Consider the following 22,943-nt stretch of genomic DNA (forward strand, 5'->3'; position numbering starts at 1 on the left):
GCATGTCATAATAGAAATACTGTCACAGAATTAAAACAAGCTGCTTCAGATGCTTATAAACCCCTGCTTCAAATGCTTTTATTTATTTATTTATTTATTTATTTATTTATTTATTATGGTTGTCATATTCTAAATCTGTCATTGTGACTGAAACCTGGAAGGAAAGATTTGAATTAGTAAAAAGTTGTAAGATGTTCTTAAAACATGAAAAATTATATAGAAATAGGGGTATTTTTATTTGACTTGGGGTTTTCTTTGGATCATCTGAACTCTAATGAATGCGTTTTCTTTTGCTATAACTTTAGGTCATAAGTGTCAGTATGCTTGCTTAATAAATATTTATCTCTTCCTGCTTCAAAGTTGTCTTGTTCTCATAAGCCCCTTGAAATGTGTCCTGTAGAGCAGGATTTTATATAGTTTGGCTTTAAATGTAAATTTGGTGTATATTAAGTAGATGTACCCAATGCATTTGAAACTGCATATTCAATCATTAAATTTTTTAAACTATATTTAAGTTTGTAACTAAAAGTAAAGCCTTGGTGAAGGTTTGACTGTGCTGATACTAACTGTATAGTGTTCTCATATGAATTGTTCATGGCTGTCATTAAAAAAAAAAAAAAAAAGTATTTATCTAGACTGGAATTTTTTCCAGATTATAAACATTTCTGATTCACCCTAGGGTTCAGCCTAAAGCAGTCACAGTTGTTTATGTCCTGGTACAAACATTTGTGGAGTTTAAGGCCTAGCAAGTAAAAGCATGTTAGTTAATTAGCTAGCAGTTAAGTTAAGGACTCCAGTATTCATGTCTCAGTTCTGATAGTTTCTTGTTATTTGTCATTCTCTGCCTATTGATACTTGGATTTGTGCTTTGCTTTACAAAATTGAGCATCTCCTTTTGCTTAGTACAGTGATTCACAAAGGGTATGCAGTGGCATGCTAGTGTGCTGTGAAAAATGATACTCTTCTTTCTTTTTATTGTATTTTGAGTTAGGGAGCACAGCAAGCCTGCAGAGTGGGGTGCAGCACAGGCAGTTTGCAGCTATCTAGGCCCAGCACAACCTTCCAGTGGCTGGAAGCTGCACATGTGCTGTATCTGGGGAGCCGTGGGTCTGGGAGAAGTGGCAGAGGCACTGGGACCAGTCATCTGTAAACTGCTGCTGCTGCACCCTACCTGCACCTTAAGGATATGGCTGCACTGGGTGCTCAGCACTGTGTCGTGCTGTGCCTTACTGTGCCCACATGTCACGCCCCCTCTCCAGACAGGTAGGTACAGGTCTTCCCCATTACCTCCCCTTCCTTCCCAGGCCCAGCTGATTTTAGGCAGCCGGGTGGGTGCTTTCTTGCCTAACCCCTGCCATACTGAGCTCTTGGGAGCCCTCACCAGCAAGTGTCCCTGTGCTGCCCATCTCCATGCCTTGCCAGAGCAGAGGTTTGGTTTTTTTACAGCACCCCCTAGCTTGGTCCTAGGGCACACAGAAGAGTGGCTCCACATGCCTTGAATCATAGAATCATAGAAATTAAGAGCTGGAAGGGACCTCAAAAGATCAAGTCCAATCCCCCTGCTCTGGGCAGGAATACCACTGAGATCAAATGATATTCTGGCATGGTGTCTGTCCAGTTGCCTCCTGAAGACTTCCAAGGTTGGGGACTGCACCACCTCCTTGAGAAGTCTATTTCAGATTTTGGTCACCCTTACTGTAAAGAAGTTCTTCCTTGCATCCAACCTGAAACTATCCTCTACCAGTTTATGGCCATTGCTCCTTGTCTTCCCCTGGGGTGTCCTTGTGAACAGTTTTTCTCCCAGCTCCTGATATTCATCCCTTGCATACTTATAGATGGCCACCAAGTCCCGCCTCAGTCTTCACTTCCCTGGGCTGAACAGTCCCAGATGCCTTAGTCTTTCCTAATAAGATTTGTCCTCCAGGTCCTTGCTCTTTCTTGTGGCCCTTCTCTGGACCCTTTCAAGATTCTCCAAGTCTTTTTAGAAGTGCAGCACCCAAAACTGGACATAGTATTCCAGCTGGGGTCTCACCAACACCGAGTAGACTTCCTCCACCCTGCTGGCGATGCATTGTCTAATGCATCCCTGTATGCTATTATCTCTGTTGACTATAGTGTCGCAGTGGCAGCTCATGTTCATCCTGTTATCAACCGTAACTCCAAGGTCCCTTTCAGCCATTGTGCTGGCCAGGACATTTCCTAACCTATTGTCATGTCGCTGGTTACTTCTCCCCAGGTGAAGCACTCTGTGGCAGAGCACAGGATGTCTGTGCCACTTTAAGGGCCTGGAGCTGGCAGCCTCCAGGTGCCTGATTAGGGCAGCCATTTTGAGGCTTAGGCTGCTTATATAAACAAGGCAATTTGGCTGCAGGAGGTCAGGCAGCAACATCGCCTGGCCATAGGGCTGCTGTGAACAACCTGGAGGTAAGGGGGAGCTGCAAGGGGTTGGCAGGAGGCTCCTGGTCCTGGGCATAACCTGAAACTGCACCCTGCCGGGAGTTGGTGGTCTGGTGGGGCTCTCAGTGGCGCAGGAGCCCCCAGGAAATGCCAGGCCAGTGATCACCCTGGTGAAAGGCAGGTCGGGGCGCCTTAACCCCTAGCTCCCACCAGCACCAGGTGGGTTACCCATGTGTTTGTTGGAGGGCCCAGAGGGCCAGTGTTGTGAGGGGCCCAGAGAGGGCGGACCCCGAGAGTGGGAGCGATATGGGCGTGGTGCTGCGGTTGTCCCTGGGAGGACAGGGAGTAGTGGCATGGTGAGGCCCAGTGACAGAGTGAGTGGCTAGAGAGACCCAGCCCGAAGGGGAGAGTACCCTCGCCTGGCCCAAGCTGGGGCCAGGACTATGGTAGTCAAAAGGGCCGGGGGCCCACCGTGAGGGACACCCAAGAGCCGGGGTTCTGGGGTCCCAACTGGCCTTGAGGTGGGCCAGGGCCAGGTAGCCGAAGGTTCCGGGGGAACCACACCTGAGAGGGGAACAAGGCTTCGGGGGGGCTAGGTAGCCCGGATGAAGGCGGAGTGGCCGCCTGATAGGAAGGATCAGAGAGGGGTCCTGTTAGGATGATTCTGGGGCCCAGTGTGGGGCCGGTGACTAGGAGAACAGCGAGATGCCATCTGCGAGTCTTGGGCTGCGGTATTAGGGGAGGTTGGAGCCGCAGAGCGCCCCTGGCATCGGGGCATTACAATGGGCAGCCTCCTGCTTAATTGACATCGACATATGAATCAATTATCATCAAAGGCGTGGCGGGCGAGATAAGTGGGCGGTTGCCCAGAGACAGATGGGCGGGCCACGAAGAGCTCAGCCCTGAGTAGGCCTGCTGTCACAGTGACAGGCGGGTGGGCCACAGAGTTGGGCCCCAGGAGGCCCCCTGTCACACACTCTATCCTTATTGAACTGCATCTGGTAGCCAGTTCCCACCCCACCTGATTGTGGACTCTGCCAGCCCACAATCCCCCAGTTTTTCTATAAGAGCATCATGGGAGACCACATCAAAGGCCTTTTTAAAATCCAAGTCAACCGCATCTCCCACATCTAAGCAGTTCATTACATGATCATAAAAGGAGACAAGGTTGGTCAGATATGACTTGCCCACAACAAAACCATGTTCATAGATTCATAGATGTTAGGGTCGGAAGGGACCTCAATAGATCATCGAGTCCGACCCCCTGCATAAGCAGGAAAGAGTGCTGGGTCTAGATGACCCCAGCTAGATGCTCATCTAACCTCCTCTTGAAGACCCCCCAGGGTAGGGGAGAGCACCACCTCCCTTGGGAGCCCGTTCCAGACCCTGGCCACTCTAACTGTGAAGAAGTTCTTCCTAATGTCCAATCTAAATCTGCTCTCTGCTAGCTTGTGGCCATTATTTCTTGTAACCCCCGGGGGCGCCTTGGTGAATAAAACCTCACCAATTCCCTTCTGTGCCCCCATGATGAACTTATAGGCAGCCACAAGGTCGCCTCGCAACCTTCTCTTGCGGAGGCTGAAGAGGTCCAGGTGCCCCAGTCTCTCCTCATAGGGCTTGGTCTGCAAGCCCTTAACCATACGAGTGGCCCTTCTCTGGACCCTCTCCAGGTTATCCGCATCCCTCTTGAATTGCGGTGCCCAGAATTGCACGCAGTACTCCAACTGCGGTCTGACCAGCGCCTGATAGAGGGGAAGTATCACCTCCTTGGACCTATTCATCATGCATTTGCTGATGCACGATAAAGTGCCATTGGCTTTTTTGATGGCTTCGTCACGCTGCCGGCTCATGTTCATCTTGGAGTCCACTAGGACTCCAAGATCCCTTTCCACTTCCGTGCTACCCAGTAGGTCATTCCCTAGGCTGTAGGTGTGCTGGACATTCTTCCTCCCTAGGTGCAGCACTTTACATTTCTCCTTGTTGAACTGCATTCTGTTTTTTTCTGCCCACTTGTCCAACCTGTCCAGGTCTGCTTGTAGTTGTTCCCTGCCCTCCAGCGTGTCCACTTCTCCCCACAGTTTTGTGTCATCCGCAAACTTGGACAGAGTACGCTTCACTCCCTCGTCCAAGTCACTGATGAAGACATTGAAGAGTATCGGTCCAAGGACCGAGCCCTGCGGGACCCCACTGCCCACACCCTTCCAGGTCGAAACCGACCCATCCACCACGACTCTCTGGGTGCGACCCTCCAGCCAATTCGCCACCCACCGGACTGTGTAGTCATCCAAGTCACAGCCTCTTAACTTGTTCACCAGTATGGGTGGCTAGCCTTCAGTATCATGCCTTCTGTCAGTCTCACAAATGGACTTCTCGATAAGTTTTTCCAAAATTTTACCTGGTATTGAGGTCCAACTGGCTGGCCTATAGTTTCCCAGATCCTCCCTCCTCCCCTTCTTAAAGATTGGCACCGTATTGGCCCTTTTTCAGCCTTTAGGGACCTCTCCCAAGCACCACAAGTCTTCAAATACCTTTGCCAATGGTGCCCAACATTTTTTTTTTAACCCAGGGACGTTCATAAATTGAGACTTAAGATCACTTACCCACACTTGAGCTGCCCGCCTTTCAGGTTCTTGCTCATAACTTGGGGCCTTCAGCTACAGAAGAGGCCCTGGTTCATCCTGACACAAGAGAGGCTCCTGCCCTGGTTCATCCTGACATCACCTCCCCTGGAGGACTTTTCTTGCATTTGGACTTCCTCTGCTTCTCCCAGCCCCCTGCTCCCCAGCTGCAGTTCATGTGCAGTTTACAGCCACTGTGTCAGGACTGGACACCTGGAAATGTGTGTACCACTGCCACCACTTTTTTTTCCTGTTTTTTGGGTGTAAGTAGTGTTGGAATGTTGAAAAAGGCATTGTATTCAAAACCTTGTCTAAGTCTATCCCAACCATGCAGTTGGTCCAATGAAAGAGATCACTCAGAAATCCTTGCCTTGTGCATATCATAATATAAGTTTTAAATTTATTAATCAAAAGCTCAGTCACAAAGTATGTCAGGAAGATGGCTACTCTGTTGAAATTCTTTTGCTTGGTACAGGGAGAGGGTCAGGGGAAAAGCAAATCTTTACCCATAAGATTTCAAGAGCAGAGCTGAAGAACTTGGTAAATAGGGCACTGTAGTGCACAAAGAAGATTTATTAAAATAATTGAATAATTAAATTTAATTGAGCAATTAATCATTGAAATTTACTTGAACATATAATACATTTGTGCTAATAAGTGGACTAGTTTTAATTAGCTTGTTATGCCTTGCAAAGGATGTGACAAACTGATCTCCTATTTAATTATAAGAACTAAATGGTTCAGATGATCCTGTCGAGAGAACCTCCTTTCTTGATTCAAAGTGAACAAGAGCATTCAGTGTGTTGTAGTTTAAGAAATGTCATGTCTTAAGCATAAGTTTATTACAATTCTAATGAATGCTGTACTGTATATAAAGCAAGTACTTGGGTCTTCTTACCAAGATAAGGCTTTTACTTTGGAAATTTTCAAAGTTATTTTTGTTCAACTGGCTATATTTTTAGGAGCTAATTTTCTTATAAAACTTAATTGGTAAATCCCTGTGGACTGCTGCAGTGTTCAACAATTTTATATATAGCCACAAACTGCTTGTCTTGAAATAAACATTTTATTCCAAAAATCTGTGCTGTTCTTGGTGCCAGAACATCTAGAAAAGGATTTTCATATTTTTCCTTATTTCAGATTTTGAATATAAGTGTTTGTGGCTTTTTTATTTTGTGTATGCACTTTGTAGTCCATTGGCACAGACAGCTTTTGATGTTGATCTGTCTAAAATGTTAGTTTTATTTAAAAGGGGTGGGGGTAATGTTGACTATATACAGATCTTAAGCCTTTTCTGTTTCACCATTTGGTACAGTCAAGCTTAGTTTCAGCTCTTCTCTCAGTTGAGTATACATACCAGTGTTAGTCATTCAAAATGTCAAAATTTGGATGTAACCCAGGAGTTGAAAAGAATGTAAACTTTTATGTATTGAAAGATGATAAGCTTTCTGGATGAGGAGGTATAAGTGAAATACTGTATTTTTGAGACCTTTTATAAACAGACTTCAGAATTGTCTTTAAGTAGTGTTACGTTTTATACTGATTAGAAATAAAAAAGCTTCAGTATTCTTGATTTCCCTTATTTTTACAACACCATAGACTAGAGTGATGGAATATTAAAAAAAATAGAAATACATACTGCAATTATAGACTATTTCTTTGTCTAGTGGCAAAACCAAACATTTCATGCTCTCTGTCTGAAGTATTTTAAGAAAGAACTTCATTACTTATGGTGTCCCAGGAAGACGAAAGCAAGGGAACAGGAGACCCCTCCCATGGTGGGACCTGGGGCAGACACAGCCCATGCCCATAAGAAAAAGGAAAGCCCTGAAGACAGGGCGAATTTCCCTTTTTCAGGAGAAGAAGAGACGGACCAGCCACACCAGGATGGAGTGCCCACACGATTCGTCAGCCCCTTTTTATTTTCGGCTAAAAGCGGCACAGGCAGATGATGTCACGCAAGAATGCTGCCCGGCAGAAATAAAAGCCGGTGGCCAGGAAGCATCTGGAGAGGTGCTGCAGGAGTGCTCTCTGAGCTGGGCAAGTACTGCACCGGCTGCCACCAGGGGACCCGAGGGCAGACCCACTGGAGGGGCCCGCGAGCAATTAGGGAAACGAGGACAGTGTCAAGGGACTGCAGAGCCGCAGACACCAGAGTTGTGAGTGGGGATGGGCTAAGACTCTGCTACCCTTTTCTTTCTTTGTTAATGTGTTCCTTTTGTGCATTACCCCAAGGGGCTCTAAGGCGAGGATCAGGGCCACGGGTGACACTCAGGGAATAGGAAGGGCCGGGGCAGTACTGGGAGCAGCAGCACAGCAAGGAAGACCTGGCATAGCAGCAGAGATGGTCTAACGTCTGGAAGACACAGAGGGCAGGGGGAGATCACCAGAAGCCCAGCAGATGAAGAGGGTCCAGGAGGCGACATCGGAAGGTGAGTCAACCGACCATCAAGTGGCCGTCTTAAAGGCTGGCGCATAGCTGGGGTGTAGGGGAGGTGGAGTCCCAAGAATACCCACTAAGAAGCGCGACCGACCTGCGAAGGGCTATGGGAGGGAGCCCCACCACTGAAAGTAAGACCCAAGTTGTGGCAAGAAAGTTTCCCTTGGGGAGAACGCAAGCCCTCACCAAGACCACAGGAACAAATGCTGCAGCCAACCCCGGGCACACACTGCAAGTAGGCAAGGGAACGCCTATATGAGACCAGGCGGGCACAATGGCTGTGTTTGAGATGAGCTAATTCCAACTCCAAGCAGAGTTTTAGTGAATTTTTTGGTTATCAAATACCTTCCAGTCTGACTAGGTACAGATGTTCAGTTTCTATTGGGAGAACTGCCATTCCTCTGGTAGAAATTGAAAGTGTACGGGTGTTCAGTTGTCTTCTCCTGGAGCAAAAATGGCTGCTTCGGGAGAAGAAAAAAACAAAACAAAGTTTGGCACCAACGAGGTTTAAATCCTTTCTGGTACAGCTTCTCTCAGGATACTGAACACTTAGTTTCCCTTGAAGTAACTGTAAGTGCAGCTGGGGAAATGCTCCCTGCCTTCTGAGACTGGGGGTTCTGGAGAAGGTGTGGGGTGTACCTTCTCTCCCTTTCCTCATAGACTGGTATGTGATAGGAGCAGCGGTGGCCAATTCCTGCTCTTTCCCAAACCATCTGGTCCCTGGTTTTGGGAAGAGGCAGGGGAGCTTTTCTGGCTGCTACCAGCTTGCCTTTGCTGCCCCCCACCCAGCTGAGTGGTGGGGCCGTGATTTAAAAGTTGGTGGTTGGGAGATTACCTGCCCCCATCCTGCCAATCTCCCCTGGTGGAACCCTCCCTGGTTGTCTATGATGGCTGCCGCTTTTCAGCAGCAGCCAACTGCCACTTTGACAGCCTGCCCCCTTCCCAAGAGGGCAAGCTGTGAACTAATGGCCTCTCCTAAGGATCCTAAAGTGGCCCAGGGAACAGCCCTCTAGTGCCCCCTGGTTGGAGAGCTTGCCTGTGGGGCTGGCGGACCATCACTAAAGTCTAGCTCCCAGACTATTTTTTTTACTGAAAGAAACTTCTTCCAGTAGAAATGGACATCTGTACGCAGCTTCTGAACGAACTGTTTGAGGTGTACTTAGTTTATAAATGCAGATACAGGGACAGTGTTATGAATTATTGCATTTTAAGAAAATAGTAGTGGGGCAGAATAAGATGCTGCTTGCTGTGTTTTATTTACAGTTACAAAGCTAAAATGGTCATCAGAAAGTTTGGGATTTAAGTTCTTTTCAGTTAAAGGAAATCTGTTGCCAAGTTTCTCTCTCTCATCTTAATTTTGTTGACAAACTAAGTAAACTCTTCTGCATACTCCAAATCTATAATTATGACCAGGTTGTTCTTTCCTCATCTGGAGTCACAGGGAGCAGTACCAGTGTGAATCGGGTAATCTCTGGAGCCTTTGCTCTGGATTTTCATTTTGGCTTTTAAATTTGTCTGGTTTGGGGGCACCGATACCAGATTTCATAGACATTAGGGCTGGAGGGGACCTCGGAAGATTGAGTCCAGCCCCCCACCTGAAGGCAGCTGTGGTCATAGGATCCCAGCAAGATAAGCAATCAGTTTTTTCTTGAAGGTGCTCAGTGTAGGTGCTTGAACCACCTCCAATGGCAGACTATTCCAGACTTTGGGGGCTCGGACAGTAAAGAAATTCTTCCTCATGTCCAGCCTGAAATGGTCTTGCAGTAGTTTATAACTTCATCATCCCTTGGGGTGCTCTGGTGAACAAATGTTCCCCCAGATACTGGTGGTCACCCCTGATAAACTTATAGGTGGCCATCAGATCACCCCTGAGCCTGCACTTTTCCAGGCTAAAGAGCCCCATAGCTCTCAGCCTGTCATCGTAAGGTCTGTTTTCCTGACCTCTGATCATGTGCGTGGCTCTTCTCTGGACTCTGTCAAGGTTCGCCACATCCTTTTTGAATTGTGGGGCCCAAAACTGGATGCGGTACTCCAGCTGTGGCCTCACCAAGGCCGAGTACAAGGGGAGAATGATGTCCCGGGATTTGCTTGAGAAGCATCTATGGATGCAAGCCAGCGTTTTGGTTGCTTTACTAGCCTCAGCATCGCATTGCAGTCTTATGTTCATCTTGGGGTTAATGATGACCCCCAAGTCTCTTTCATCTGTAGTGCTAGCCAGCGTACCACTGCCGAGCCTATAAGGATGCTGCAGGTTTTTCTTCCCAAGGTGGAGAACCTTGAATTTTTCAGTGTTAAACACCATCAGGTTCTCATCTGCCCATTTGCTAAGCCTGTCCAGGTCAGCCTGGATCACCCTCCTGTCTTCAGGTGTGGATGCTTTGCCCCAAAGTTTGGTGTCATCAGCAAACTTGGTCAGTCCGCTTCTGACTCCAGTGTCCACATCATTAATGAAGATGTTGAACAGTATGGGTCCAAGGACAGAGCCTTGCGGGACCCCACTTGTCACAGGGCACCATGATGATTGACTTCCGTCAACCACCACACTTTGGGTCCTGCCACGGAGCCAATTCCCCAGCCAGTGGATCGTGGTAGACCCAAGGCCACAATTGGCCAGTTTCACCAAGAGGTGATCATGGGATACCAGATCGAAGGCTTTTCCAAAGTCAAGATAGATGACATCAATCTCTTCTCCCTTGTTCAGGTGATAGGTCACCTGATCATAGAAGGAAATGAGATTGGTCAAGCAAGATCTACCCATAACAAACCTGTGCTGGCTATCCCTCAGGATGTTGGTATTGGCCAGTCCATTAAGGATGGCCTCTTTAAACTTTTCTAAGACCTTCCCCGGGATAGAGGTCAGGCTGATGGGCCTGTAGTTTGCTGGATCCACTTTCCTCCCTTTCTTGAAGATAGGCACCACATTGGCTTTCTTCCAGTCTTTGGGCACTACACCAGAGCGCCAGGAGTTCTCAAAGATCCGTGCTAGAGCCTGGGCTATAATGCTCGCCAGCTCCTTGAGTACCCTGGGATGTAGATTGTCAGGGGCGGCTGACTTGAAGGTATCCAGCCTCTCAAGGTGTTCCTTAATGAGGTCTGCATTGATGGAGGGCAGGGAATTTCCCTCACCCGGACCTCCCTGTCCCGTAGTGGGTGTGGGCGTCCCATGGGACTGATGAAAGACCAACGCAAAGTACCCATTTAATAGGTTGGCTTTTTCCTGGGCGTCAGTTGTCAGTTATCCCATCTGGTTTAGCAGGGGGGGCCAATGTTGCCCTTGCTTGTCCTTTTTCAGGTATGTGGGGAGCCGGAGGACTTTTTATTGTCCTTAATACTCAAAGCTAGTTGGAGTTCAGTTGCAGCCTTAGCTTTCCTAGTTTGCTCCCTCTAGGACCGGACCAGTGCAGAATATTCCTCCTTGGAGGTGAATCTCATCCTTCATCCTTTGTAGGCCTTTCTTTTTAGCCTCAGGAGGTCTGCTAGATCCCTGGAGAGCCAAGGGGGGTTGCTGTGCCCTCTTGCTGCCTTTCCTCTGAGATGGAATAGAATTAGCTTGTGCGTTGAGGATCGCTTCCTTGAGGAGCAACCACTCTTCCTGAATGCTCCTTGTTCTTGTTCCTTTAGAGAAGAGAGATTTAAAAAACCCTCTTTTAGTGGGATTTTACCAAAACAGCTTGTACTTCTGGTGCTTTGAAGACTGCTTTTAGTGTGAGGATCCAAGTTAGGGATATCTTACATCTTGTTTTATTCTTCATTTTGGATTTCCTCTGTGGTGAAGATGAGAGGCCATTAGATGCACACACATTTCCCTAAAACGTGTGAAATTTTTTATCTGTTAGGTCCCAAACACTTTTTTAAGTTCTGTTTAAATATGAGCAGCTGTTCTATGGTTGGGTAACGTAGACAAGTTTGGGGTCAGATGCCATCTCTGAGTGGGAACATGCATAACAATTGAACTGTTTCATAATGTCACTGATATGGAACCAGTTCAAAATTATGTGAAGTGCTCCGACTCCAGTACCAGGGGTGGGAGTAAGCACTCAGTCCAGCATGCTTTGTAGCAAGGGAAAGGGGAGGTAAGGAGTGCTTGTGCCCAGGCTTTGGGAGTCCCAAGGGTGGGTAACCTGTGACTGCTACCCTTTGTTTCCTGAACATAAGTTCAGAAAACTTCAATAGCCTACAAATGACCAAGTCTGCAGTTTGGTTGCCTGACTTGGTGGAAAGGGGAGTGCTTGGATCCACATTTTTTGGTTCCCAGAGGCTGGGGGTAGGGCAGACATGAGGAGGGGCTGCATTCAAACAGGGGGTAAGGACACAGCTGTCTGTTAGAAAGATGGCTTTTTATTGTATAAGCAGTGCAAAGGAGTGCATTGATCCTAATAAGTGCCAACAAAAGGAGGGAAGAAGGGATGGTAGAGTTCTGGCTACATACCAGAGCAGCCAGTTGCAACAACATATCTGTGTGTGTGTGTGTGTGTGTGTGGTGGGGGTAAGATAGATGAAGAGCAGTGCTTTGTGGGATGACTGGAGGACTGATCAGACCTATGTCATGGAATGCTTAATGTCTACAAGTATCACTGAACCAGTTCATGGTGAACTGGTTCCAAATAGCACTTGATTTTTCCAGGTGTTCTTTTGAACCATTCTAGGGGGATTTAAACTGGTTTAATAGGGTTGTATGTCTGTCTGCTTCAGGTTTAAACCATACTTAAACTATTCTAAGTGTCATGTGTGTCCATTCTCTCAGTGATAGCTATTAACATATCTGGGGATATCCTGTCAAGATGTTGCCAATTATGCTTCCCAAAACCTTAGCTGAACTCCAAGAAAACTCTAAAAGCTGTCTGTTGAATTACTTTGTGCGTTTCAGTTCAGGTGTGCCTACTAGAAGGTAGGGACCAGGTAGTCTTCTGTGTACCACACTAACAGTAAGTTCATGTAGGCACACTTACACTATACTATTGTCTTACCCTAAAAAGCAATGTAACTGTAACTGTTAATTTTTCACTCAGGTCACTGAAGCAATGCCCTGTGGGAAGTTGAGAGCCTTATGGGGACATAGTAGTATTGTGAAAAAGGTCAACCTTATGTGATTTTTTTCTAAGACAAGGCTCAGTATTTCTGTGGAGTGTGAGACCATTTTAACAGCACTTAACTCCAAACACTTGCTGCTTCCAACCTGACCTGCACCACCACTTCTCCCCCTCTGCCTTCTCTCCCCCCCCCAAAAAAAAAAAAATACTGCTGAAAACTCTGAGGTCCGTGGGCAGGGCTGTAGTCTGCCTATAGGTTGTCAGCCCATGCTCTGAGGAAACTCCCACGATTGTATGGCATTCCGTCTTAATTCTTGTGGTGATCACGTTATCTGTTTGCTCTAATGTAGTGATTTTTCAAATGGGATGCCAAGTGATCCTTTTAAGGGTATCATGCCGTTTTAGCAACTTTAGGTGTACAAACTCCTGTACATGATTCACAAAATGAATTCACAAGATGAATTCAGCTTGACACCATGGACTCCTATTTGAAATCTCTATTTGACTTGTGGTCTTTCTGAATTTTTTGCAACTGGGTTTCTCTTATTCTTCCATTGCCAAGAAACAGCTGAAAGCTAAGAGCAGGTATTTTCTGAGGGGTGCCTTGCATCTGAAAAGGTTGAGAAACCACTGTTCTAACAAAGTTCTGAACTGAGCTCAGGTTGGCATAGGTTTCTTCATCAACATTGAGGGCCAGTCATTCATGCCCAACTGTCAGCCCCAGGCGAAGTAATGAAGATGAGGCCTGCCAGAGATTGAAGAAATTAATCATTATGTAAATAGTGCACAAATGTGCTTCACAATCTTGTGTATAAGTAAGTGTGTTCCACTATGAAATGGAGATCTGCTTACATTATCTGAAGTAACACATTAGTGATGCTCACCCACAGTGGTCCAACACTGGTGGATCCAAGTGCAGTGGAATGTTATGTGCTGTTAGGCTTACTTAAAGAAAGGTGTGACTGCGATTTGTGAAACCTGATCCTCAGGTGGTATAATTTAGTTTAACTTTATTAACTTTACTGGAAAGACAGCACCTTAAGGTCTTGCCCGTGTGATGATAAAGGCACTGAGGCCATTGTTCTGCTGGACAGACCCTTGGAATTGGGAGACAACTAATTGACATTAACTGTTGCTGGTCTAAAGATATTTTCAGTATGCCAAGAGTGACTTCTTAGTAGGAACCTACCAAATTCAGGGTTGCTGCCCCATGCATTTCGCTGTGTGAGCACAGCACTAGTCACCATTTTTGCGAAGGAATGTGGTGGGGGGGCCCCCATGCCTCTGATGAGGAACCCCAGAAGTCCTGCCCCTCCCTGGAGATTGACAGATAGCAATCTGTCAGTCTCCAGGCAGGGGCAGGACTTCTGGGGTTCCTTGGCCAATCAGAGGTATGGGGGGGGAAGAGGGTGCTGCTGTGCTCCATTGTAAAAATCTCCATCCCACGTGACTGGCCATTTTCTCATGTTTTTGGCAGGGGAACTACTGATTTCACAGTTTCTGCTAAATTGCGATTTTGGTAGGTCCTTACTTATTGGTGTCGAAGGAGCAGCTGATGTGCTTTCTGCTTGCATTACAGCTGTTGAAAAATGTAGATAAAAATAATTAAATTGAAGTAACATTTTTAATGTAAATATTACTAATTCTGATTTATGTCCTTATTATGGTTCTAAATTTCTTAAGCAGTATTCTGTATTTGTTCCTTTTGTATCCTAATTGCTAGTAGAATTTAAAGTTTTACATAAAGCTGTTTTCTACTATGAAGTTATAATTTAAAACAATTTATCCTGAAAGACAAGTGCAGAAATTAGCATCTGACAAAATGCTGCACTCCTCCATCATGATTGTAGTGTAAAGTAAATGAAACTTGTGCCCATAAGTTGTGCCCTTAAGTTTGCTTTTGAAAATCAAACCCATGCATGTCTAAATGTAAGTTTAGGAGCCTGACTGTGCTCCAATCATTGTAAATTTTGAGCTTTGTTTATATATGCAGGAAGTTTAAGTTCTCATGACTCCACACTAAAGCAGTTCTTTTGAAGTGACAAGTATTTTATGCCACTGAGAACTACTAATAGAAATACAATTTTACTCTGTGATGTTGTGAGCACTTAGTTGCTTTACTTGAAATGCATGAATGTTCCCATTGAAGTGAATGGGACTATTCATCTGAGTTGTGTACCTGCTTATACATTTGCAGCATCAAGGCCTTAATTTTCAGGTTTTTTGTGTCTTTTTTCTGCCTATACTGTATTTTATAACATTCAAATAATAGGTCTAATGGTATTTAACTACCCTCTTCCCCCAACAGTTATAAGAGTTCATTGAACCCTTCAGTTTAAAGCTGTTCTGGAAAAGATTTTCAAATTGGATTTGTAAAACCTTTAACCAGATTTCAGGTGCTTCACTCCACTGTTGAGCAACTGAAGAGACCCTTAAAATAGGAAGACAAAACCTTCATGAGCCTACATATTCCTTGGGGCTCAAACCCCAGTTTTGAGCATACTAATTTAAACATCTCTCCCTGACTTTCGTGTGTGAACTGAAATCTGGGGGTGCCTTGTCCCACTGAGGGGTCTGAGACCACACTCCCTTCTCCTTCATATGAGTTAGGATCTGGAAGCCCTGTCCTTCCATGTGTGTATGGAGAGCAAGGAAACATGCTTACATGAGATCTGGAGGATTTGCCAATCCAGGATGTGACTCCTCTCCTTTCATGTACTGAGATCTAAGGGGCCTCATACTTGTCTAAATACTTTTTTGTGTCTTCCATGTGAGCTGGCTTCTGGAGAAGCCCTGCCTTTCTGGAAAGCTGAAAGCAGGCATGATGGTGGTATGCATCAAACACAATGCTGGATTGGAGTAAGGAGTTGAGGATAGGCGTGCTTGATGTATATTGTTGGCTGTCAGTCTCTGGTACTAAGAAAGGATGAGAATGCACACTGGATGAGTAGAGCAGTTCATATCCTTTAGAGGTACAGGCAGTCCTCGGATTTACGACATAATTGATTCCTGAAAACTGTGTCTTAAGTTGAAATGTTGTAACTCGGAACCATTTTTCCCATAGGAAACAATGTTTTAAATGGGGATTGGTTCCTGAACCAAGGCCCGATACCCTATTTTTACTACAAATAATGCAGAATTTTGTACTCAATCAATTATAGATTAATAATATAGTTACATTAATGTATTTATATTGTAAATAGCAATCATTGACTTGGAAGGACTTCTTTGAGGTGACTTTGCTGGACTTTTTGAAGGGTTCTTGGCTGGAGTCTTCTCAGGAGTCTTGGCTGCAGGTTTTTTTGGAGTCTTGTCTGGTTTCTTAAAGAAAGTGTCCAAGGAAGTTTGGACAGATGTTCTCCAGGGAGATGGACGATGCAGCGAACTTGTTTGCTGATGTGGCATTGTGTTGGATCAAGCGTTGTAAAGTTGAAACTGACATCAGAAAGTTGAACCAGGGTGTCAATTTATTAACGTTGTAAGTGTGAAACATTGTAATTTGAAACATTGTAAGTCGAGGACTGCCTGTATTGATTCAGGTTTTCATAATTCCCATGGGATGTGTTATTGCCAGTGTTCCCATTCAACTGAGAACACTGCATTGAGATGCATGGGCTACTACATAACTCTGAAAATTCCTTTTACTTGGTGCTTGCTGATATCCACATACTTACTAGGATTTCTTCATGCACCAAATTTTCTTTTTGGAGGTGCAGTGTCAGATTAGCAATTAAATTTTAGTGTAATTTGAGTTAAGAGATCCCAAGGTACTGACTCCCCCTTAAGAAACATGTTTTTCTTTGTTTATTTGTTTTAATTGACTGTTTCTGCCAACTTTTTCTGTACAAAAGTGGGGAAACTGAATCCTAGCTTTGATTGGGCCCCAAATGGTTTCAATTTCTTGAAATTTACTGCAGGTAGTGTGCAGTATGTGTTACCCCTCTGGAGAAGTAATATTAGACCCTTTTCAATGAAGAGCTAAGCTCTGTCAATAAGCACAAACAATAATCAGGATTGGCAGGTAGCCTACCTGCTTGGGTGTATTTGACCTTTCCATTAGCTTCCCAATGTAAATTAAGATCCGGAACCAAGGGTCTGTTCTTGTTGTTGCAGTCCAAAAATCTCTCCATATGTTCCTTGCTTATACCAGGAAGCCAGGATCTGTCTGGAGCTTGGTATACCGTGTATTGGGGTATATGCCTTTCTTACCAGTACTCATACATGTGAAAGCTCTGCCCTTATACTGTAGTGTGCGCCCACTTCCTTCTTGTGTATAGGTCAGCATCTGTGGATGACTTGGAAATAAACCTAAATAATTGAAAACCAGGAAATAAAATGTAAGGCACTTGTCTCCCCAGCAATTCAGTGGGCTAAGGGGATAGCTGAGGAGGAGTGATTAATCAAAGTGCAGGGATGGTTAGGCGTAAACCAGAAGGACAGATCCTGGTTTATTTTTCTTGATGTGACCAAGAAGCTGTCTTGCCATCCAGTTAACTGCTGTCTGTGATATGTATAGAGCAGCCTAGATTGCCAAGTAACAAGGAGAAATGTTTTTGTGTGCAAATGGCTTCTGAAATGTTAATAAATTAATGGGACATGAGAGGGAGGATGAGCCAGAACTGATGAGTTGAATGGTGGCTGTATATTGTGGATGGGATAGCGAGGGAATATTAGAGGAGGCATGCTAGTTTTCTCTTGAATTGAATTACTGTAACCACCACGTAATACAACAGTCCAGATTTTGCCCCAGAAACAACATATTCAAGCATTTCAAAGGAAGGGGAGAAGAGTCTAAAGGAGGGGGAAAAGAGTAGCCTTTAGGTATCACATAGGCTTGTTTACCAAGCCACAGTTAACATTTCAGCTGCAAACCTACATAACTACATTTGTAGAAATGATTACTAGTTCTCAAAGGGGGGGAGGGGGTGACAAAAAACAACATTTTTAATGAAAGAAAAACAGCTTAGAAAAGTTCTGTGACAGAAAACTTTACTAATACAGATTTAACATTTGCCGGTTACGTTATCCCCTTTCACAGTACTGAATTTGACAAATTACCAGCACAGGTAAGCAATAAGGGGCCCTTTGGGAATCGGAGCTGGGGGGCAAAAAAGGTACCAGTCACAGGGCTCAAGTGCCTATATACTAATGCTAGGAGCATGGGGAGCAAGCAGGATGAACTAGCACTCCTGCTTGCAGAAAACACCTATGACTTAGTAGGGCTAACTGAAACCTGGTGGGATTCTTCCCACGACTGGGCGGTACGTATTGAGGGTTATAGGCTGTACAGAAAGGACAGGGTGGGGAAGAAAGGGGGAGGGGTTGTGCTCTATGCCAGTAAGCAATATACTTCGACCCTCATCAAGACGGAATTGAAGGAGGAGAAAGTAGAAGGATTGTGGGTTAGGTTACATGGGGGGCAAGAAGAAAGGGATTTGATGGTAGGGGTCTGCTACAGACCCCCACACCAAGGGGAAGAACTAGAGTCGGGGCTCCTGAGGCAGCTCTCAGAGACCATAAAAACTAAGGAAGCAGTAGTCATGGGGGACCTAAACTACCCAGACATCTGCTGGGAGACACAGACAGCAAAGTCCCACCGTTCACGCATGTTCCTATCCTGTGTACAGGACCTCCACCTGACGCAGGAGGTACATGGTCCCACTAGGGGGAATGCCTTACTGGACCTAGTATTGGCAATGGGGGATGATATGGTAGGGGACCTACAGATTGGTAGTCACCTGGGGGACAGTGATCACCTAATAATAGAATTTATCATAAGATGTCGAGTGGGTAAGGTAACTAGTAGGGTGAAAGCGCTAGACTTTAGGAAAGCTGATTTCAATGAACTCAGGTGATTAGTCAAGGACGCACTGCAGAGTAGGAATTTTGAAGAGATGGGAGCCCAGGAAGGGTGGCTGTACCTTAAGGAAATGATCCTTCGGGAACAGAGGGAGGCGATCCTGATGCAAGGAAAAAGAGGGAAAGGGGCCAGGAGGCTTCCTTGGCTGACCAGAGAAATCCAGGGCAGCCTGCGGACTAAAAGGGGAGCGTATAAAAAGTGGAAACAGGGAGAGATTACCAAAGAGGAGTATACCTCCTCTGCTCGCACGTGTAGGGAGGCAGTTAGACGGGCCAAAGCTACAAGGGAGCTGAGGATGGCATCCCAAGTAAAATATAACAAAAAATTGTTTTTTAGAGATTTAGGGAGTAAAAGGAAGGTCCAGGGTGGAATAGGACCCCTACTAAATGGGCAGAAGCAATTGGTGATGGACAGGGGGGACAAGGCTGAACTCCTCAACGAGTTCTTTGCCTCAGTGTTCCTAAGTGAGGGGCAGGACAAGGCTCTCACTGGGGTTGTAGAGAGGCAGCAGCAAGGCGCCAGACTACCAAGCATAGACCCTGAGATGGTGCAGGGTCACTTGGAGGAACTGGATGCATTTAAGTCGGCAGGCCCAGATGAGCTCCATCCGAGGGTACTGAAGGCACTGGCTGACGTCATTGCGCAACCACTGGTAGGAATATTTGAACGCTTGTGGCGCACGGGCCAGGTCCCAGAGGACTGGAAAAGGGCCAATGTGGTCCCATTTTCAAGAAGGGGAGGAAGGAGGACCCGGGCAACTATAGGCCAGTCAGTCTCACCTCCATCTTAGGCAAAGTCTTTGAAAAAATTATCAAGGCTCACATTTGCGAGAGCTCAGCAGGACAAATTATGCTGAGGGGAAACCAGCACGGGTTCGTAGGAGGTAGATCATGCCTGACTAATCTAGTCTCTTTTTATGACCAGGTTACAAAACTCCTAGACGCAGGAGTAGGGGTTGATGTCGTATACTTAGACTTCAGGAAGGCCTTTGATACGGTATCCCACACCATACTGGTAAACAAGTTAAGAGGCTGTGACTTGGATGACTACACAGTCTGGTGGGTGGCGAATTGGCTAGAGCGTCGCACCCAGAGAGTCGTAGTGGATGGGTCGGTATCGACCTGGAAGGGTGTGGGCAGTGGGGTCCCACAGGGCTCGGTCCTTGGACCGATACTCTTCAATGTCTTCATCAGCGACTTGGACGAGGGAGTGAAGTGTACTCTGTCCAAGTTTGCTGACGACACAACTGTGGGGAGAAGTGGACACGCTGGAGGGCAGGGAACAACTACAAGCAGACCTGGACAGGTTGGACATATGGGCGGGAAACAACAGAATGCAGTTCAACAAGGAGAAATGCAAAGTGCTGCACCTAGGGAGGAAAAATGTCCAGCATATCTACTGCCTAGGAAATGACCTGCTTGGTGGAACAGAAGTGGAAAGGGATCTTGGAGTCCTAGTGGACTCCAAGATGAACATGAGTCGGCAGTGTGACGAAGCCATCAAAAAAGCTAATGGCACTTTATCGTGCATCAGCAGATGCATGACGAACAGATCCAAGGAGGTGATACTTCCCTCTATCGGGTGCTGGTCAGACCGCAGTTGGAATACTGCGTGCAATTTTGGGCGCCACACTTCAAGAGGGATGCGGATAACCTGGAGAGGGTCCAGAGAAGGGCTACTCGTACGGTTAAGGGCTTGCAGGCCAAGCCCTATGAGGAGAGACTGGGGCACCTAGACCTCTTCAGCCTCCGCAAGAAAAGTTTGAGAGGTGACCTTGTGGCTGCCTATAAGTTCATCATGGGGGCACAGAAGGGAATTGGTGAGGTTTTATTCACCAAGGCGCCCCCGGGGGTTACAAGAAATAATGGCCACAAGCTAGCAGAGAGCAGATTTAGACTGGACATTAGGAAGAACTTCTTCACAGTTAGAGTGGCCAAGGTCTGGAACGGGCTCCCAAGGGAGGTGGTGCTGTCCCCTACCCTGGGGGTCTTCAAGAGGAGGTTAGATGGGCATCTAGCTGGAGTCATCTGAACCCAGCACTCTTTCCTGCCTATGCAGGGGGTTGGACTCGATGATCTGTTGAGGTTCCTTCCGACCCTGGCATCTATGAATCTATGAAATTTAAACCTGAAAATTGAAATGTTCAGAGTTAAGGTTGGGTACCTTAACCTGTCTCTCACCCATTGACTCCCCAATTTACATTTTCACTGACTGGCTTTCTTGCATGCATACCAGCCTCTGGCTTTTTGACTATTTGTTCCATCCAGGAAGAGCACACAGCAACTGCAGATGCTTCCTCAGCCTGACAAATAGGGTTTGTGTCCGAAAGCTTGTAAAGAAGAATTTTTTCAACTGTTTGAGTTGGTCTGATAGAAGATATCCGATTTACCCAAAGTACCTTGCCTACCTTAACACTCCCTTTTAGTACTTGTTGGCATCACTCATTCTTTCTAAGTTTGAATGGTTTTCACTGAGGTCTGCCCACACCAGGTTTATAAGCATATGCTTATCCATATACCACTTTAGCCTAAAAGGACTACCACTCTGCTAAACTGCACATTCTCATCACCCTTAGGGGCATGATGCCACCTAACACTGTACTTTCCAAAACTTTAAATTCACAGACTCCACATCTCCCATCTAATTGCTGACAATCCCATGCCAATAAGATCCCTCTACCTGCCTACTGACACAGCCTGTAGAACGTAGCTGTGACACTAGTCACATGGGATTTTTCAGGGGACGTATGGATCTCGTCTTTGACCTTTATGAAGCTCTGGCAGAGAGGCTTGCTTCTACCAGAGGGGCATGGCCCACCCAAATTGCTCCATATCACAAAGAGGTCTTTCAAGCTGCTCTATTTAATCCTCTGCACTTTAATAATGGTGGTAGTGATTGCAGCCAGAGGACATGCATAGATTGATTATTGCCAGCTTCAAGGTGGGCAGGATTCTAAAGTATCTTGGAAATGCACATTGATTCTTTCTTTCCTCATTTTTCAGAGGTTTGAGTTTTGCTGTGTTTGGCATTCTGGAAGGGTACGTGATAACACCAGACAATCTTAAGTCTGCATTAATGAAGCTTTCTGGCTGCATTTAAAGAATACAGTTTTATTAAAAGTCGCAATGATGAATATATAACAGACCCTGAGGCCGAGAGAGGATCTTTTAAGACTCATTTCAAATCTTAGCTTTCACTTGTTCTTGGTTGCATCCCAGATTATATAACAGCTGGCTACAGCAAGCTTTGGCAGGGGAAAAGGCTGGGTTATAAAAGCGTTCCCTCTTCCTAAGCGTGAGGAGTAACTTGGAAGGGCAGCTTCTTGCTGTTTAAAAACTCTTTCATAGCAAGGAGTCTTGGGCCAAGATTTGGGTAATTCCCTGCTGAGAGAGAACTGTAGGAGGAATCTTAAAAACCCCACACTAAAGACATCTGGGGAAGTGCTAGGGAGGTGGGTAGATGTTGGAAGTGGCTCTGTGGAAAAGTGGAATAGAGTAATTTTGAGCTAATGGGTGGCCATTAAATAGTTTGGATTCTGGGGCTAAAGCTGGTAGTAGGGCAAGGGCAGGGGTTTCCTTGTACCACGCAGAGGTACTATGAAAACCCCTACTGTCAAGTGGGGTGACTTGGAGAAAGTTGTGGCCTTAGTAGAATGAAAGATGCTCTTGTAAAAGCCAGGGTCTATATGGTCTCTGCTTGCTTTAAAAAAGTTTTGTCTGGGCGGAGGGTTCAAACAATCACATGGGAGATGGAGACTAGTAGGGAAACTGCACCATGACCACTCAGGGTGCTTGCAGGTGTAACACCCCCCCCTTCCCCCCCCCAAAAAAACAAAACAAAACCAACAAACGAAAACAACCCAAAAAACAAAACCCCCCAAAAACCTAGCGCTTTAAACTTGGTGTATTCCCATGCCAAGCCCCACACATTCCTCAGCGTGTTACTTCATCCTGGCTCACCCAGCATCTGTAAAGATCAGGCACTTTAGTGGAGTTTTTTTGGCACCTTTATCTAATAGCTTATTGAATCAGCTTTAGCTAAATGCTAAAAAGCCTTGCTGAATCACCCAATCTTTACTTCAACCGAACTCTGCAGTGTCTGTAACGTGTTGCTGCTTCCCATAAAGTGCTTTTTTAATGTCTACAAGCAGCCTGAGGTGATAAACAAGATAAGGTGAACCTATACAGTATCCCACAAAACACAAACCACATTTTAGAAATATGACCATGGCACCATAGCTAGGTAAAGGATTTATAGCAATCTCAGGAAAGCTTAGTGTGGCATAATTTGATGCAGCTTCCCGGCCTCTACTGCTGCTGGGATAAGGTCACACTTGTCTCTTCTGTGCTTTCCTTGATAGTGCCTAATTGCCTTGGAGGAGGAAGCTGTATGATTTCAAATGCAGGGGAGAGAAAACTAGATGGAAGGTGGAGGTTGTTTGTCATGGAAGGCTTATAGCAGTGGTTCTCAACCTTTTTGTACTTGAGGCACCCTTCTGAAAATGTCAGCTCTTAGCTTTCTAATGCAAAAATTGTAGAGTAGTTCTTTTATTGCAATAAATTCAGAAAGACCACAGCAGGTCAGAATGTTTTTGACAC

General features: G+C 45.8%; 1 protein-coding gene across 10 annotated transcripts in view; it reads left to right on the forward strand.

Annotated features, from left to right (window-relative positions):
* The window catches only part of FRS2 (fibroblast growth factor receptor substrate 2), a 103,389-nt gene that overhangs the window by 15,961 nt on the left and 64,485 nt on the right, over positions 1 to 22,943 (forward strand). The window contains exon 1 of one of the 10 annotated variants that reach the window (XM_019493488.2): positions 4,658 to 7,447. The exons of the other annotated variants lie outside the window; for them this stretch is intronic. The gene's annotated coding sequence lies outside the window, so the exon portion shown is untranslated. Of the gene's footprint in view, positions 1 to 4,657; positions 7,448 to 22,943 lie in introns of those variants that run through there. 10 annotated transcript variants of the gene reach the window in all.

The sequence above is a fragment of the Alligator mississippiensis genome, chromosome 4, assembly GCF_030867095.1.
Source record: "Alligator mississippiensis isolate rAllMis1 chromosome 4, rAllMis1, whole genome shotgun sequence".
Taxonomy (NCBI): Eukaryota; Metazoa; Chordata; order Crocodylia; family Alligatoridae; genus Alligator; species Alligator mississippiensis.